This window comes from Pantherophis guttatus, chromosome 1 (genome assembly GCF_059756535.1).
Source record: "Pantherophis guttatus breed Tessera chromosome 1, ASM5975653v1, whole genome shotgun sequence".
Taxonomy (NCBI): domain Eukaryota; kingdom Metazoa; phylum Chordata; class Lepidosauria; order Squamata; family Colubridae; genus Pantherophis; species Pantherophis guttatus.
Window position 1 is genome coordinate 78,873,640 of NC_142063.1, and position 9,715 is coordinate 78,883,354.

The 9,715-nt window shown below is 47.0% G+C and overlaps 1 protein-coding gene across 6 annotated transcripts in view; it reads right to left on the bottom strand.

Annotated features, from left to right (window-relative positions):
- TSPAN18 (tetraspanin 18) overlaps positions 1 to 8,234 on the bottom strand; it is a 178,053-nt gene extending 169,819 nt beyond the window's left edge. Inside the window, exon 1 of one of the 6 annotated variants that reach the window (XM_060687591.2) lies at positions 7,482 to 8,234. The gene's annotated coding sequence lies outside the window, so the exon portion shown is untranslated. Of the gene's footprint in view, positions 1 to 6,725; positions 7,053 to 7,481 lie in introns of those variants that run through there. The other 5 variants (XM_034417415.3, XM_034417412.3, XM_034417416.3 and 2 more) reach the window with 5 other exon arrangements.
- Positions 8,235 to 9,715: the final 1,481 nt, after the last annotated feature.

A 9,715-nucleotide genomic window follows, 5' to 3' on the forward strand; every position in this document is an offset into this window, starting at 1 on the left:
AAGACAGCTGCCTATCCAGGAGGACTCCCAGATTGCGAGCCCTTTCAGTGGGGGCCAAAGACTCGCCCCCAATAGTCAGCGATGGAGTCAACTGACTATATCGGGATGCCGGGAGCCACACCCACTCAGTCTTGGAAGGGTTGAGCCTGAGCCTGTTCCTCCCCATCCAGATCTGCACAGCCTCCAGGCACTGGGGCATCACTTCAAGGGCATCATTGGGGTGGCCTGGGGTGGAGATGTACAGCTGGGTGTCATCAGCATACTGATGGTATCTCACCCCAAAGCCACGGATGATCTCGCCCAGCGGCTTCACATAAATGTTGAACAGAAGGGGCGAGAGGACCGATCCCTGCGGCACTCCACAGATGAGAGGCCTCGAGGTCGACCTCTGCCCCCCTGCCAACACAAACTGCGACCGGTCGGAGAGAAAGGAGGAGAACCACCGCAACACAGTGCCTCCCACCCCCAACTCTTCCAGCTGGTGCAGCATGATACCATGGTCGATGGTATCAAAAGCCGCTGAGAGATCTAATAGGACCAGAACAGAGGAATAACTCCTGTCCTGAGCCCTCCAGAGATCATCCACCAACGTGACCAATGCCGTTTCCGTGCTGTGCCCAGACCTGAAACCCGACTGGAACGGATCTAGATAGGATGTTTCCTCCAGGAATTGCGGAAACTGTTGCGCGACCACACTCTCAGCAACCTTCGCAATGAAGCGAAGGTTGGAAACAGGACGATAGTTGGCCAATATTGCTGGATCCAGGGACGGCTTCTTGAGGAGAGGCCTCACCACCGCCTCTTTCAGGGCAGCGGGGAAGTGACCCTCACTCAACGAAGCATTAATGACACCCTGGAGCATCAAACTCCTCTCAGATAACATTCTCAAGACTGTTCCTCGTCACCCTGCCCTGATCTACCCAGTCAGAGTCCAGATCCCCCCGGATCTGAGCGATTTTGTCATGCAGGTATTGTCCGAAATCCTCCGCCCTGCCTTCTAAGGGATCCTCCCGCACTCCCAGATGGAGCAGGGCGCGGGTCACCCTAAATAGGGCGGCCGGACGATTCCCTGATGACGCAATAGAGGCAGAAAAGTAGTTAGACTTTGCCGTCTTTATCGCCACTAGGTAGGCCTTAATATGTGACCTTACCAGTGTTCGATCAGATTCAGCGAGACTGGCCCTCCAACCGCTCTCCAGGCGTCTTTTCTGGCGCTTCATTTCCCTCAGCTCCTCAGTAAACCAAGGAGCCGCACGGGATCGGCATCGGGTCAGAGGCCGCAAAGGCACAACTCGGTCCAAGGCCCCACCAGCCGCCCGATCTCAGCCGACTACCAGGTCCTCGGCCGAGTCATGTGCTAGATCCTCAGGAAATGGCCCAAGCTCCATCTGGAACCTATCAGGATCCATCAGGCGCCTGGGGCGGATCCATCTAATTGGGTCCGCCTCCCTGCGGCGAGGGGTCGCGGTTCGAAGATCTAGGCGAAGGAGTGAGTGGTCAGTCCATGACAAGGGTTCCGTGTCTATATCCCCTATAACAAGACCACTCAACCACTGGCCAGAAACAAAAATCAAATCCAGAGTGTGACCTCCCCTGTGAGTAGGGCCATGAACTAACTGGGTCAGGTCCATGGCCGTCATGGAAGCCATGAACTCCCGAGCCACCTCAGACGTTTCACCAACGGATGGCAAGTTGAAATCACCCATGACTAAAAGCCTGGGTGTATCTACTGCCACCGTGGCTATCACGTCGAGTAGCTCAGGTAGGGCTGTTGCCACGTGGCAGGGAGCCAGGTATGTAAGCAACAAGCCCATCTGAACCCCACGGCCCCACCTCACAAGGAGGGACTCACATCCGGCTATCTGAGGCACAGTGGTCTCCCTCGGACCCAGATCCTCATTAATAATAACCGCCACCCCCCTGCCCCTCCCCTGGCCCCTCGGCTGATGGAATGCTCTGAAGCCTGGTGGGCACATTTCAACCAGAGGGACGCCACCCTCCAGGCCCAACCAGGTCTCCGTAATACCCGCCAGGTCCGCTCCTCCCTCTTGTATAAGATCGTGAATGAGGGGGGCCTTATTGACCACAGACCTGGCATTGCACAGCATCAGCCGAAGGCCCAGCTCCTGAGTATCTAAGCCACCTAGTATCCGAGCAGAGCCTTTGGGACCGGGGCAAGCAATTGCTCTCAGACAGCAAGTGCGAGCCCCCAACACCTGATGTGGTCCCCTGCTCCCGCCATATCTGCCCCTCCCATTCACCGTGCCGATGGTACAGCCCTCATAGATATTGTCCCCCATCCCTTTCCCAATCCCTCGTCCAGTGCCCCCCGGATCGTTACCCTGTGCCGGGCACAGCTCTGACCCTGGTGGATTTCCCCCCCCCATCCGCCATAGTCGTCTTCCCAGTATCTTTAAAAGAATAATTATAACCCCCCCCCCCAGAACCCCTTAAAATCTTTAAAAATTTCCCTAAAAAGCCCCATAAATTCTTCCTTGCTCCATGCCATCTCTCCGGACTCCAAAGTCCGTCATCGAGATAGGCCCTTGATAATGTGGGGGGCCAAACCTGCGAGAGGGGAGAATCTCGCAGGATGAGGAGTTCCGACACCGAATACATATAGCCATCAGGGGAAACAGTCCAGGGTGACAGTTAAAACATCAGGATTCAACAAGTGAGAGATGGAAGTCTTGTGCTGGTAAATTTAATTATGCCTATGCTGAAAGATTTTCAATTCTGAAATTGTTTTTTATGCCCTAGCAAGCTCCTCTGAAAGCTCCTCTTTCAATTTTCATTGAATATGAATGAAATATTGTTCAAAAGGGTCTCAGCAACATAGAATAGTTTCACTTCAAGACTGGATCTAAATTCTTCATCTGATGTTCAGGAACATGGTGAATTCATTTATCTATCTATTTGAGGGGTGGACTTTATGCTCATTGTATAAATTACATAAAGATAACCAGGAGATGCTTACAGTCCTTGAAAGTCTCCTATATATCCAAATGGACCTGCTACACAGGGAATAGCACCCACCTGTTGTTCTGTTCCCTCCATGCAAAGTGCCTCCTCCCTCATGTTCCTGCTTCTACTGCAATATATTGGAGAAGATTATTTGTGGAAATTGTCTACACTTTTCCCAAGCAAAATGATTGGCAGATGGGGGATAGGAGAAGATGTACGCCAAGCGACTCAACTCTTCATTAGAGGCTTTCCTTCCATTGCCAAGCCATTCATGCATTCATCCATCCATTCATAGATATTGTAGATCGAAACATTAACTAGTGAGCTAGTTGCTTTGATTTATTCATTAAGACTTATATATATATACCCCTATATTAAAACAACAATCCTGGGCAGCACACAAACAGTAAAAATAACAGAAACCCGCAAACCATCAGAATAAATAATAAAAATCTTTTAAAAACTCATGGCACCCAAGACAGAACTCTCCCACAAATCCACACTGTACCTTTGCTTCAGACTCATCCCACTCCACACTTGTGGGAACAGTCAGCCTTCCAGAAGAGTGGGGGGCCTGGCAGATCTCTGGAGAAAGGGTGCTCTAAGAAAGTAATTCCAGACTGAACTACCAGAACACAAACATCATTTTAAAAATTACCAAATAAATAAATAGATTAGCAATCATAATATGAAGGGCTGACACACTCAGAACAGAATATAGTCAATCAAAAAGTCTGGATGAACAAGTATATTTATAATTAATGCCAACATGACTAGAGTCAGTGCCAACTCTAGACAAAAAGAAAAATCCATTATTGGGGCATCTGTCTCAAGAAAGCTATCTCAAGTTGCTGCATAGTGAACATCTGATAATCCATCTCCATTCAATCTTGACTGCTGGCCAGGCAGAAAAGAAGCTTCTTCAGATAACCAAATCCCAAAGTGCACAAGCCTTTATATGAACTGCAGACTTAGCCATATTCCTAAAATATAGTAGGAGAAAACAGGCATAAAGCGATAGAGGAAGAAATTGTTGGTATTTTAATTATCTACTTATGTAGTCCTTGTTTAGCAACCACAATTGGAACCAATAACTCAGTCATTAAATGAAGCAATTACCAAGTAAAATATCACATGACTGTGCTTACAATTCTACTTCAACTTTTCTTTGCTTTAGTGTCAGAAGGATATCACCCCAGCCAGTTGAGCTCAAATGGCAGCAAAGGCTTCCAGATCACAAAGAAGCTGGATAAATTTTATAAACATTTCCCCCAGTGGAATGTTCACTTCAATGCTGAGATAATTAGCAAAAAGAGAATTCATGTCTGCATTTGCTTTCATTGGAGAGAAAGGGATTACAAGAGAGTAAACAGGCACATAATGGGGAATACACATTGAAAGGAATATGCTAGCACTAGCTGTTTGTCTAATATCCTCTCTGCCTGTTGCTTAGGTGGTAAAAGAAGTCCTTTAATATGAAACTGGTTAAGATCTTGCCAGTTTCAGGTAGGAGCTGCAAGGAGGCAGAGGATTCTAATCAACTAATTTAACTCACAGAGAGCTTGTTAACTTGCAGTTAGCATTTTTAGGGAGCTCTGCAACTGGGGAAAGGCAATTCAGGAAGAGAGAGCTCGTTTAAGCAATCTCTCTACTCTTTGGGGAGAGGGTTGAATGGGTAAGGCACAAAATAATGCATGTTTTTAGCATTTACAGTACTCAACAAAAACCATTCCTTAGCAAACAATGGTTTGTTCTTTAACCACAGCATTCACTTGACAATTTGAAATAATTTTGCATTTCTGAAAGACAAGAAGGTTTGCCATAACTCAGTTTTGCCCCATGGTTGTGCTTGTGTATTCTACTCTATGGCGCCACCCTTGAAGATTATTTGGAAATTACATCTGGTCCAAAATATAGTGGTGCAAGTAATAACAAACACTTATGCCCATGTGTCATCACTCTTATATGAGTGCACTGTCTGCCAGCCAATGTCCAGGTGCAATTCAAAGTGTTGGTCACCATCTATAATGCCCTTCTTGGCATAAAGCTTGGTTAACCACCTATCTCTAATCATTTATGCCCAACTAATATGCAATGGAATATCTTTTCCAAATTTCTAGTCCAGTCTACAAATCCTGCATTTCCTGATGTCTCTTATCCAAGTAGTAACAAGATCTAATCCCACTTAGTTCTTTCTGTATCAGCAAAGGTCCCTGACCAGAAAGACCAGTAAGAAACATGACAGAGTGTTGCCCTATCAAGTTTAAACTATTTTAGACAAGTATATATTTTACCTACACAAACACAACCTATAATTCTTCATACATAAGAAGCCACCACATTGCTAGACCATATATATCTCTACCAAAAGAAGGCAAATATAAGAGTTCCAGGATAATGTTGCAGGATCCAATCTGGATCAGTCATCTGGACCAAAGGTTTAGTTTTTCGAGCTTTTGGACCCCTGCTGGACCCCATCCTCAGGGAACCTCTCTCTATCTGAGCACACATTCTGGTTGAGAGAGAAATTCCCTGAGGCTGGTGCAACCCAGCCTAAAAACAGTTTGTTAAGTAAGGTATATCCATACAGCCTGAAGGAGAAGAGCTGGAAATTTCAGGATAAATTGTTCCACTGACCAGCTAATCTCATAAAGAATTTTCCAGATGTGTAACCTTTGCCTTTTCTCCTAAACTCATTTGTAGAAATAACCAATCACAGTATTGTTCAGAACTACAGTTCTACTAACTCTGACAAATGCAAAGATAAGTATACTCATTTAACAACCTTTCCCCTTCTGGTGCCTCCAACAGCAGTTGGCTAGAGTGCTAGGAATTATACTCCAATAATGTCTGGAGGACAGCAAGCTGAGAAAGGCTACTCCAAAACTCAAGATTTTAGGAAGTATGAACTGTAGAAACATACGTTAAATGCAGAAAGAAAGAGTGAGAACTACAAACAATACAAATGTCAACTTCTCACAAATACATTATTATAGGCAAATGTTCTCCACCACATTGTCTACTCGGCTTGGTTGCTAGCTCTTTGCAGAGCAGGAGGGAAATACAAAGATATCACTGAATGATTACTAGTTATTTCTTGAACTTTAGTAAACGTTAAAATATCCATTTGGCATATAATGCTTGTTAGCAATGTGGAGATCCACGCTAGAGAATAGATAAAATAATAGGAATATTTGCAAAAAAAAAAAAAAAAAGTGTGATTCTTTAAAGAAAGAAAAAATTCCACACTTACCATTAGTAGAAACTATAAAAGTTAAAAAGATAAGAGCAACAGCTTACTAAATTACTTTTTGAAGCTAAAATGCAGGTTTTATTGAATAAGGGTTGGAAATTGACTATGGAAACGAACTGCAGCAGAAGGGGAGGATATCCCCTAAAACTATAGTATTTAAGGAATATTTAAATTTGGTTTGCATAATCCAGAATTTCTAAGCACTTCTTTTCTATTATCAAATCTAAGCACAACTGAAAGCAAAGCATGTGCCTCAAGTTTGAAGGATGAAAAGAGGATGGAAGAAGCCCTGCATTTCTAACTAACTTGAGGAACCTTCAGGACAACAAAACCACAAAATCGGGGCAATAAAGACATTTCTCTTTGCTTCCATTTCCTCGACGGCAAATGCCCCAAACCTTCCAAGGGTGGAGGATGGATCCACAACCTATCAATTTCAGCTTCAGTTGACTCTTAAGAAAAACCAACCGACGGGACGCAGAAAGAAAGGCGGAAGGCTGTCATTTACCTTTTCCTTTTACAAAAAGGAACATCAGAAGGAATTCGGGATAGATTTGTAAACTTCAGAACGAAGAAGGGAGTTGACGGGAGCGTCGTGATCAAGTGTCTGGGAGAGTCAACACCAAACTTCACATCTGGGGCAGCTCCGACCATAAAACGCGAGTTTAAAAATAGAGAGGGTGAAAAGGCCCTCGGAGGGACTTTTAATTCTCGAGGAGAATGAAGAGCCCGCCGGTTTTCGGGCACTTGATGGAGATAGTGGGAAAGATCACGAGGAACTTAGTAAAGGGCGGCGGAGGGGAGGGGAGGGGAGGGGAGGAGGGAAGCCTCTAGCGACAGGATGAGGGTTGGGTGGCGCCTTTGGGGAGCCGCTGAGTAGCGAAGAGCCGGATCTCTAGTAAAGCACCTGGGAGGTTTTACGACTTGATAGGGCTCAACCGTTTGTCAATATGGGCTCCTTCAGAAGAACTGGAGAAGCCTCGGCTCCTCAAGGGTGAAGCTAATATTATTCGCATTCCGGGGAGGGGAGGGGAGGGGAGAGACAAAAACTGACCCGAAACCCAGCGACCTCTGGAGCACGTGAGAACTCCAGGGCTCGCCCTCTGGAAGAAGCGAACCAGGCAAGTAGTCGGAGTCGGACCCCTGCGCGGAGGGCAGCGTCCGCCAGGGCGGGTGGCGAGCAGCGGTTTCGGCGGGGGCAAAATAATCGAGGAGAGAGAAGACGCCCCCCCTCCCACCACCACCACTTCCCCGGTTGTCTTACCCTCAGAGTAGCGGAAGGCAATCCGACCGCCCGGCGACCTCCCGCCTCGCAGGCAGCGTTAGCACAGCTCTCTCCGAAGGCGCGGGGGGGGCTGGAGCAACTTTGGGGAGAAGCCGCTCGAGAAGACGTCGCAGGCGGCGCTGCCTCTGCTGCCGGCGCTCACAAGTTGTAACTCGGCTTCCCCAGGCGCCGCGAGGAAACGCGGGCGACCTCCTGTCTGCGGCAGCCTCTCGGCGTTTGCGGGGCTGCGGGCGCGGAGCCTTTTTGCCCAGCAGCCTGAGAGAGCCGGAGTCGCCAGCTGCAGCTAAGCTCCACCGCCCCGCTCCGCCCCGCCCCCTCCCGGGCCCTTGCGCCGTCCCTTCGTTGCATTGTTCGCGGCTTTCAGCCCCGCGCAAGAAGAGAGCGTCTTGCTTGGCATCTCAGCGTCTGCCCTTTTTTTATGGCTTGCATGCCTTGGTCCCTTCTCGGTTTTCTGTCTTTCCTTCCCCGTCGGTCAGTTTCTCTCTCTCTCCCATTCTCCCTCTCTCTCTCCCTCTCTTTTTATTTTTATTGCTTGCATGCCTTGGTCCCGTCTCAGTTTTCTGTCTTTCCTTCCCCGTCGGTTAGTCTCTCTCTCTCTCTCTCTCTCCCTCCCTCACTCTCTTTTTATTTTTATTGCTTGCATATCTTGGTCCCTTCTCAGTTAGAAAACTGAGAAGGGACCCTGAGAAGGGTCTTTCCTACCCCATCCGCCAGTTTCCCTCCCTCTCTCTCTCTCTCTCTCTCTCTCTCTCTCTCTCTCCCTCACTCACTCACTCTCTTTTTATTTTTATTGCTTGCATGCCTTGGTCCCTTCTCAGTTTTCTGTCTTTCCAGTTTCCCTCCCTCTCTTTCTTCCTCCATCCTTCTCTCTCCCTCTCTTTTTATCTTTATTGCTTGCATACCTTGGTCTCTTCTCAGTTAGAAAACTGAGAAGGGACCCTGAGAAAGGTCTTTCCTACCCCATCGGCCAGTCCCCCCCCCCTCTCTCTCCCTCCCTCCCTCTCTTTTTATTTTTATTGCTTGCATGCCTTGGTCCCTTCTCAGTTTTCTGTCTTTCCAGTTTCTCTCCCTCCCTCTCCCTCCATCCTTCTCTCTCCCTCTCTTTTTATCTTTATTGCTTGCATACCTTGGTCCCATCTCAATTTTCTGTCTTTCCTTCCCCATCGACCAGTTTCTCTCTTCCTTTCCCCCCACCCCGCCCCTGCACTGCACTCCATCCTCTGGCAAAGTTTCTACCTTTTCCGGCTTTTTGACTTCGAGGATCTCCCTCAGGAAACTTTTCGCCCTTCTTTAGATAAATGAACTGGCAATTAGGGAAAGGAGAACGTATGGGACTGAACTTTCCTCTCCCGTTGGGGTCAAATTAAAAATAAAGACTGTGAGAGAGAACTTTAAACAGCCGTCATCCAGAGTAGTTGAGGGGATGGAAAATTCAGACGGGACAGACGGGAAGAAACAAATATACGAATTGACATAATATGTAGGCTGCTATCTGCCCCAATTCTTAAGGCTTTGAAGACAGTGCAGTCCATGTGGCAATTCTTGAGGCTGCCACATGGACTGCCAGGAGCATCTTGCAGATGTGATTGTGGAAACAGACTATTATTAAAGTGCAGGTGTGTGCAGCTTATATGAGAACCCAGTTTAACATGGAACTGTCAAATCCTACTCAGTTGGGGAAGATCTGGGAATCAAGAGCTACATGAATTGTAGTGAGATGTCTTTAAAGATAATCTGGGGGTTAATACAGAATCTTATAAGTGGTAAGACACTTTTATATACAATGCATTAACTTCATTAAGATGGTGTTTGTTTGTTTTTTAATGAATCTGGGAATTGTTCTGGGACTTGCAAAGATTGTGGGATGGCAGATAGAAATGGCACCCAAAGGTGCCTTTGGCCAGCTTCAACAGGTCTATCGGTTATGCCCTTTCCTGATTTGGTAATGTTGAAGGCGGTGACTCAAACCCTGTGGTAATGTTGAAGGTAATGACTCAAGTCTCAATTACATTGCAGATTGCTTTATCTGGGATCCTCTTTGAAGATGACTTAGAAGCCATCTAAGTCTTGCTTTGCCCCCCCCTCCCCATTTATCCTGGCTCCAGAGAAATGGGCCGAATAGATTGTCTCATCATTACCATTGTCACTGGATGCAGCTGCTGATAGGCAGTAGAGGTTTAGCAGAATGGCTTCCCACGTGCTACAGAAATGCT